The sequence below is a fragment of the Solea solea genome, chromosome 15, assembly GCF_958295425.1.
Source record: "Solea solea chromosome 15, fSolSol10.1, whole genome shotgun sequence".
Lineage (NCBI taxonomy): Eukaryota > Metazoa > Chordata > Actinopteri > Pleuronectiformes > Soleidae > Solea > Solea solea.
Window position 1 is genome coordinate 24,833,989 of NC_081148.1, and position 6,149 is coordinate 24,840,137.

At 41.6% G+C, this 6,149-nt stretch overlaps 1 long non-coding RNA gene across 1 annotated transcript in view; it reads left to right on the plus strand.

The window, feature by feature from the left end:
- The window catches only part of LOC131474464 (uncharacterized), a 221,124-nt gene that overhangs the window by 200,970 nt on the left and 14,005 nt on the right, over positions 1-6,149 (plus strand). The window contains exon 9 of the long non-coding RNA XR_009242292.1: positions 4,907-5,260. This is a non-coding gene — a long non-coding RNA (uncharacterized LOC131474464). The remainder of the gene's footprint in view (positions 1-4,906; positions 5,261-6,149) is intronic.

Consider the following 6,149-nt stretch of genomic DNA (forward strand, 5'->3'; position numbering starts at 1 on the left):
CTAATGCGATCCTTGAAATCACAGGCCAGTTTTCATAAATTAACCTACTTTATGACAAGCCATTAGCTATTATGAGAAAGTAAAAAGGAAAGAAAAGTATATTAAACATGAAAAAGGGAAGGTAGAGTGGGGGCAGCACTGGGGAGGGAAATGGACTCTTTACTATTGCAGAACACTAGACAGCCTTGTGCCAAACCTCGTAATTCCACACAACCCTTTGTGTTTTCAGAGGACCGAGGGGAGGCTGCATCTTTCTAGTCATAAACATCTAGTGGGTAGTTATATCCACTGGATCTTTGCCATGTTGTATATTTGAAAGAGGTAACAAAAAAAGAGAAAAACTAAAGCAGTTCCTGGCACAGATTCTGTCTCTCTCTTCTCTTCTTCTTCTTCCTCGAGGGCCAGAGTTGAGGCTGTGATGGAGATTAGGACGGCAGCAGTGTTACTGACAAGCCAGCTAAATCTATGCCGGCTGACAAACCTGGCAGTGGCAGTGTTTGGGCGAAAAAAGAACACAGACTAATAACAAGAAGAAAGAGAGTGAGAGAGAGAAAGGGGGAAAGATGGTGACCCGGGTCAGGAAATGGAGAACTTTGAAATGGGCCAAAATGGCTGATTGGGGAAACTGATGATTTTTGATTTGAGGCAGATGTGGCAGCTCTTGTGCAGCTGATGTAGTTTCCATAAAAGTGAAGTATTCAGTATCTATTTGAATTAATTTAATGAATCAAATCAAATCTGTTAATTGTGAAAACAATCCAATTGAAATCGTTTAAAATGTATGAAAGTGTGATTGGTTTATATCATTTTATATCAGTTTTAAATGTAAATTAGAGGGCATTTGTATCGCGGTAATGACACTAGACATTGGATCTATTGGTCATTTTACATAAATCTCATCCTTAATTGTGATATTTGTGTTTGACAGAAACTTATGCATCACTTTAAATTAGTATGTTTATGGTAAAAGTGTGTCATCCAATAATAAATAACAATAAGAATCATGAACTTGATTTAAATAGCATTTTCCAAACAACTGTAATGCATAAATCTGAATATAAGGCCTAAAATGTGCAGTAAATACCGTACACCTGCATCTGCATAAGTGACGACACAGTCTGTGAACATACGCGGCGTGCAGTCCACCACGACGCTCGACACTTGCAAAAAATGCTGCTTTAAAAAAACACACTGTCGGACACAAGATGGTGGCCATATGTCCGTGATGAAGTCCAGATGAGTGGATTAATACAGGATTGACACGGCGTTTGAGGCTCTGTTAGGGCTGGAGAGGTTTAAATGGAGGATGTAATGGAGTTAAACAGGTTTTTAAATAGTCACATGCTCACAGGAACATTTTTCATCCCTTCATAATAAGACCACCATCATACTTTCCACGTTTGAATTTTTGGAGAAGTTCTCCATTATCCATAAATCCTAAACATCACCATCTGTCCATTTCCAAGATCTTCTAGAGCGCCTCCACATTGTGAACATACTTCCTGTAGCACAACAATTTCCAGTCCAGCCGGGGCGCTCTCTTATTGTGGTCAAAAAAGAGACTTAGCTTAAGATAAATGGTCTGTATTTATATACTGAGTCTTGATGACCACTCAAACCGACTTTACACTACATTTATTCCTCATTCACCCATTCACTGACAGTATATATTCATACAGCACAGTTTTGTGTCTTGTGTGTTGCCATGTAGACTCGCGGCGCCAGGAATCAAACCCTCAAAATGACTTGCTTTACCACTCAGCCCAACATCTCCCCGACAGGTGGCTTAGACGAGATTCACTGTTACACACACACACACACACACGTGTCACCTACGGTTCAAATAATAACAACAGCCATGTACGCGCACACGTAACAGCTCGACGCAGAAAGCATGACATAGAGAAAGTGTCTTTAATTACATCATTTACGTATCGCGGTGGAAACACAGGTCAAATTAGAGTCTCGCCTCGTGTCAGTTGAAAAAGTAGAGGTTTATGTAATGTGATAAAGGGCTACGTAATTTATGTATTGCACTACAAAATCTTTGTTATTTGGAGCAAAGAAACCAGAAAATATTCACATTCAAGAAGATGAAAAATCAGGAAACTCAAACCGGTTATCACAACAGTTGGCGATGAATTTAGCAATCGTCTAATTTAAAGTGTATGACAATGAACAAACGTATAGAAAAATAAGTGTTTGCAAACATCGTTGTATGTGAACTTCAGTAAGGATTCCTCTGCTCAAACACCAGGGATCTACGGTGGCCTTCACACACCACAAAGGATGTTGTTCTTTGCCGTTTATAAAACTGTTTTCAGCTTTGATGATTTCTTTGTTATATGGAGCAAAGAAACGTGAACATCAGAGAAACTTGTTTTTAATTAGTGAAGAAAACACTATTATCAAAATAGTTGACAGTTCATTTAGTCGTGTGGATCCACACCGTGATCTGAATCCTTCACGCTGGTGTATCTTGGTATGATATGGTCTCATTTGAGTCATGGGATTATGTTTATGAGGCTGTAACTCTCTCTGTGTGTGTGTGTGTTGATGTATTATTTGTCTCTCACTCTCTCGACACCCACCACCTCGTAGTTGCAGATTAGGCCGCTTAGTGCTCACCGCGGGGCGAGCTAATCACCAAGGAAAGGAAGGAGCTATGAGACAGAGAGAGAGAGAGAGAGGGTGAGAGGAAAAAGAGGAGTGGTTATACCTTCCTTCTCTCACCATTCCAACCATGCGACCTCGCCAATCCCTCCCCCGTCTGCCCACGGGGCGCCATCACGGTGACAACAGCATGACAGTAATCTTCCTCTGACACTTTTCTGGTTTTTTCTAATTGGTGTTTGTATCTTTCTTTTTTCTAAAGGGTGGGGGGGGGCGTTGTGGGCACCTGAAGGTACCGTGACACTTTGACGATTGCCCGCGGTAAAGACGACGACGACGACAACACGGCAGCGGCACAATGGCGGCGCTTTGCCTGGCACCGGCAGCTCAGCAGCACAGCCAGGAGCAGCGAGATGCTTTCCCTTCTTCTTCCTCGCCTCTAAAAATACTTACACACACAAAGCATGTGATAATAGGTTTATGCAACGATGCGCCGGCGTGTTGGTAATCTATCCAGCACAGCATCAACACCTCAGCTGCAGGAATTACAACAGCCGACACACACACACACACTCACTCTGTGCTCACTATGTTCTTATTAATCCCATTATGCTCTTTTATCTGCTCTTGTGTGTTTTATTATCTTTGTAAAAAACTTCATTTGTTAATGCACTTTGAGCCATGTTTAATGTATGAAATGTGCGATATAGCTAAAGGTATTAGTACTAAAGTGTTATGTCTGTGATATATAAATATAAATGGGAATAATATCCACGTGTTAAAGCTGAAATATAAGTATGAAGTGACAGGTTAGGACTCAGATAGATAGATGTGCTTGTGTTATAGGCACTAAACTAACTATTTAAATATAAACTATAGCTCAAATATTTGAGATTTAATACAAATCCTGAATGCAAACATAGTAATACAATACTAAATGACATATAAAAGTAAGAACTAACTCTAAAAGTAGAATAAATATAAATAGAATACAATATAAGGACACGAGGCAAAGGCTAATAAGGATCCTAATAAACACGAGTAAACCTTGGAGGTCAGAATGTGTTGGTTGTGTATTCCCTCGTGTTTGTTTAATCCCACTTTTGAAGGTCCACTGTGTGAAATTGAGGTTAAATTATTTTGCCTTTTTAAGGGTTAAGATCTAGTTAAGGGTTAGGATCAGGCATTTAGTTGTGCTGGTTAAGGTTAGGGTAAGGGGCTATGGATTATGGAATTATGTCGACTTTCTACATGTGTTCTTGTATTTGTTGCCTCTTTTAGGACCTTTTTCTGTCATAAACACTGACCTTGTCAGGACCAGTCGTCCTCATGGAGACCAAAACCTGCTCCTGATGAGACAGAACCTCATTTCTGAGGAACTGGTTAAGTTCTGTTTGACCTTAGAAGAATAACTGCACAAACCTGTGTGAGTGTGTGTCCTTTGTGAGACCAAAACAACGTATAAACAGGACGTTTAGGTCAAATGAGGACATTTCTTCTGGTCCTCACAGCTTTAAAATGTTTTTTTGAGTTTTATTTCAGGTTAGAATTAGGGTTAGTTTAGGTTTAGTTTAAGTGTTGGGTTACACACTTAGTTGTGATGGCTAAGGTTAGGGCATTATGTCCATGGTTCTCAAACTGTGGTACAAGGTACTTGTTCTACTGTATATACCGGGGTATGTAATCAGAGTGGAGCTGAGTCATATTATAAGTCGCTCTATCTCAATCTAACTTCATATACCAGTGTGTGAGGAAGAGGAGACTAAATCTTCCTCTTGTTTACATTAGTTTACTGTATTTTAACATTGAGGATAATGACGGCGTTACTTCCAGGGTCCTCACTGAGAGTGGCGTACAAGAACGTGTGTGTGAGCATAAACAGAAGGTAGAAGAAGAAGAAGACGAGTCAGATTTAAGAGAGGAGGACTGTCGCTTGGACCTGCAGCAAAGTGTCTTCATAAATTCTAATACACAGTCGCTCCCTGTGGGAAACAGCGAGGGTACGAGAGGAAGAGAGAAAGGGAATGAATGCGTTTTCTTCTTATCTATCTGTCTTTCACTGTCTTTCCCCACTGAGGGAATAAATGTCTCCCCCTCTCCTGTGTTTTCCTCGGTGTGGGCTGACAGCGCAGCAGATGGTGGTTTAAGCAGTGAATTTACGAGCGCCACAGTCTTAATGTTGCAGAAAGAAAAGAGAAGGACTCGCATCAAACGCCTCTGACAAATGCACTCGCTAATATTAATGCACTCCTCATTCATCCAATATGCTGCCTAATTGCTTTCCTGTACACAGTAATGTGGCACCTGCTGCTCAAGTCCGGCATCAGGAGAGGTGGAGAACTGGGGGAGCGCTGGTGGAGGTAAAGAAGCTAAAGATGTGAAAGTAAAAGGACAGACAGAGAGAGAGAGAGAGAGAGAGAGAGATGAGGTATAAAGTGTCTCTCGCTCTCTTGTTTTCACTGTGATGGATGCACGACTGTGGATCATGCACCAGACCTGTCAGTGTTCCTAATTAAAATTTTATACTTACAGGCTCGGAGGGAAAAAAAGAGAAAAGGATGAAAGAAAAAAAAAGAGGTGGAACTCGGCACTCGGTAAACAATCACTCATGAGAGGAAGAAGAGAGAAGCCGTCACATTTTCACAAGGTAGGACACGCTGTGACGCACACAAACACACACAAACACACACAAACACACTCAAACACACTCAAACACACTGAAACTCTGATTCCACAGGGTTTGGTCTCATGTCTGTAATTCAACGACTTTGTGTTCAACCTAGCTAACCTGCGGTAGCCACCTAGCTTCAGTCCACTGTCAATATGGAAATGTTCAAACAAAGAAGTATCACAGAGAACACAAACTGTGGACAAGGTTCACTCTAACGTGGTGAACGTCACATTTATTATCACTTTAGCAACTCTTGCTAAGTAGTTAGCCATGACGGAAGCTGCCGCGCTAACCTCCGATAGCAACATCTGGCAACAAATGCACGTCGGGTTCATGCGCCGTAAGTCGGCCACTGAACACCGAAGAAGAAAGAAGGGATTTGAAGAGCAGAGCTACAGACAGAGCTACAGACAGAGCTACAGACAGAGCTACAGACAAACAGAAGAGCAGAGCTACAGACAGAGCTACAGACAGAGCTACAGACAGAGCTACAGACAGAGCTACAGACAAACAGAAGAGCAGAGCTACAGACAGAGCTACAGACAGAGCTGCAGACAGAGCTACAGACAGAGCTGCAGACAGAGCTACAGACAGAGCTACAGACAAACAGAAGAGCAGAGCTACAGACAGAGCTACAGACAGAGCTACAGACAGAGCTACAGACCTAACAGAACAGAACAGAACAGAACTCAAAGTCTTATTTTTCAGTGTCAGTCATAAATGTGTTCCCTTCACAGCGCCGACGACTAAAGTGGTTCCACCAAGTGGTAAAAGTCTCTCTCTCTGGTTTCCATCGTTCACTCAGCGCGGCCTCGACATTAAACATTCAGGCAAATATTTCGATCAAAACTCAATTAAAAGTAAT